This window comes from Mixophyes fleayi, chromosome 6 (genome assembly GCF_038048845.1).
Source record: "Mixophyes fleayi isolate aMixFle1 chromosome 6, aMixFle1.hap1, whole genome shotgun sequence".
NCBI lineage: Eukaryota > Metazoa > Chordata > Amphibia > Anura > Limnodynastidae > Mixophyes > Mixophyes fleayi.
In genome coordinates, this window is record NC_134407.1 from 126,466,086 (window position 1) to 126,469,332 (window position 3,247).

Consider the following 3,247-nt stretch of genomic DNA (forward strand, 5'->3'; position numbering starts at 1 on the left):
AGAGTGGGAAACACCGAGAGAGACACTACGTATGACTGAATGGTAGATTAACAGTGTGCACAGACAAATCAGGCGAGTTCTGCTTTGGTTATATCTGCTTTCACTTCCTTGTCGCTGTTCCTCTTTTAAAGCAGCGTGTTTATCTATGTATGTGTCATATTTTGTATTTTTAGACTGACATGCTATGGACAACTAGCTTGCAAAAGTATTTAGTTTATTTGTGTTCTCTCTATCTCTCTCTCCTCTATCACTCTATGTTACCGCATTGCAATAAGCCGTCCTTTTTAGCTAATTATTTGCACTGATTTATTACAAGCCCAGGTAGTCTATATCTTGTACTTCCGGCCTGGTTGGCTAAAGCCCAGCATCCAAATTATATATATACTAAAAAATAGCATTTCAGATGCAAAATATTTAAAGTAAAATAATATATAACTTATATAAAATTGAATAAAATTTATTTTCTTTAGGTAGTTATTAATTATAATGACACCACTGTAGCTCACTAAGGGGCATATTTAAGAAAGCACGATAGCGCTTTTAACGGGTCATTAAGGTGCCTCCTGTCCTCCGCAAATTTATTAAGGGTGCATCGCAGCAGATATCATGGATATCTGCTGCTTTGCATTCCTCTTCGTTTTTGGGAGCAGTCACCATTCAACAGAATGGTGACTGCTCCTGGCAGCAATCTAACAAGTCCCGAAAAAACATTTTTTTAGGGAACTTGTCATGTTAATGTCTGGCGTACATCATCGGAATGGAAGAAATCTAATGCATGTGTGGAGGGATCACATGATCCCTCCCTGTCACTCAGCGCGCTCTCTCTGCAACTATCGTTGCAGAGACAGAGAGGGGATCTGTGTGCGCATGTGCAGTTCTTGGAACTGGACATGCGCAATTGAAGAATGAAAAGAACGAGGAGAAGACCTGGAGGCAGCGCTTCCGAAGAGGGGGGTAAGTATGATTTTTTACATCGCAGAAACAGCAGTTTTTCGGAACTGCTGTTTCTGTGCAGGGCTGTACATAAATGTGAGAAATAGTTCAATCCTTATCATTGCGATAAGGATTGAAAACTACTTTTCACTTTATGTGAATATTGATAAATGTGCCCCAATGGGGCCTATTTATCAAAGATCTTCCCCCAGTAATTTTTTTAACTGCTAAATTACTATGTATTATTGAAGCATCGCGCTTTGCATTTCTCATTGTTTTACTGAGCACTCCCCATAACAGCGTATGGGAAGTGCTCAGTAATGCTATAATACATATTAAAGTCTAACTAGAGAAAATTTTCTCTTTTTCTACATGTTAATGTGCGCCATCTGAAGCTGGCGTACATTAACATATCTGAAATCTTTCACAGCTGTCAGCTCTGCTCTAATGAGCAGAGCTGGACAGCGCTTGTGTGGAGGGATCATGTGATCCCTCCCTGTTACATATCGTACCTTTTGCCTTCCAGGATGTTAATGCGCATGCACCAAGTTTTCGGTCGGCACATGCGCACTAACAAAAAGAAGAAGAAAAAAGAGAGAAGATCACCGCAGCTTTCAAATTTGAGAAAAGACTACGATGATCAGGTGAGTCACTTCTCAGGGACAGCAAGTTATCGGCACTGCTGTCCCTAAGAAGTTTTTTTAATACATTTCCGTTACTTTTCAATCCTTATCAAGGAGATAAGGATCGAAAAGTATCAACTGAAAAAAATGAAGGGTCATAAATAGACCCCTTCTGCTACTTACACTTGAGCTGCTGTTTACAACCTTCCACTACCAGGCTGATGTCATTACTTATTCACTGATGTGAGGATGGATGAAGGAGATTTGAAAAAAGTGGTTCAAGCAGAAAAAGCAGCACAGCACTGAGGAGCTACAGTGTAGCAAAAGAAAAAGTCAACTTTATTCCACCCTCTAGGGGTAAATGTATCAAGCTGAGAGTTTTCCGGCGGGTTTGAAAAACCAATCAGATTCTAGCTATCATGTATTTAGTACATTCTACAAAATGACAGCTAGAATCTGATTGGTTGCTATAGGCAACATCTCCGCTTTTCAAACCCGCCGGAAAACTCTCAGCTTGATACATTTACCCCCTAGTGTTTCGTCTCTGGTGGCTGGTTTTCCAGGAATTATATGGATAATAAGTTAATTTACTGATATCTGTGAGGGATGTAAAACTCTGCATTTTCAGCTGGGAAGAGATGGGTGATGTTTGGTGTCTTGCGGGATTCCTTGCTTAATGCAGACTGGATCTGACATGTCCAGCTAGATCCAGTCAGCAAAAATCTCCTCGACCCAGGAAAAGGAGTGGTGAGTGATGCTAAATCTGGTTACTTTAAATCTGATTGACTGCTTTAATCAACATCTCCAATTTTTCAAACCCACAGTTTAGTAAATATACCCCTTGCATTGCAATTTCATCACATGTCTGAAGTTGTTGTGATCCCTTCCACCGTTTTTGTTTCTTTGTCCTTTTCATTTAGTGGAGCTCTGGAGTTGAAAGTCAATGCAACTGGCAAGTTAGTTTCTGGGACTGTGATAACAGTTGCCATGCAAGATCAATTGTTGTAAAGCAATAAAAGGATCTCGATAGAAGTAAGACAAATAATCTAGAGGGGCAGACCCTACCGACTGTCCTTTGTCCGAATGGCCCTGCCCAGAAGACAGGGCGGACTTGCCCTACCGAAGCTAGTAAAATACCAAGAGGCATGTATTATATCTCAGACCCGGGACTGGGCTCTGCCAGCTGGCCACAAGCCCTGGGTTGACCTTGAGCGTGTCCTCCACCCTTTCTTTACCATAGCTGATCTGATTTGTCTCCCTAATTGCTTGAGATCCCAGCTCCCCCTCCTCTATTTGAGATGCTCTTAAGGTTTGGGATAGGACGGTAGGGTCCTCCCCAGATTTTGTATCCCCCAACTAGTAACATCTCTCTCTCTATTGTTTCCACACTAATCCCTGACCTCGACCTGTCTGGCTGGTTCTCAGAGAGCTTCCACACTCTCTTGCACATTTATTTGGCGCTGAGGGTCTCTGCACCTTTGCACAGTTGAAGGACAGCTTTGGCCTTCCTTCTAGGGACTTCTACAAGTACCTGCGGCTGCGACATTGGATTGCTGACCTTCTCCGTTGGGCCTACCCGCTGAATCCACCTCTGCCTATGATATATTCTAAATTGACCAGAGGCAACAACAAAGGAGGCATTACATTCTGGTACACTCACCTTACCACCCTCCTTGATACAACTAAACATA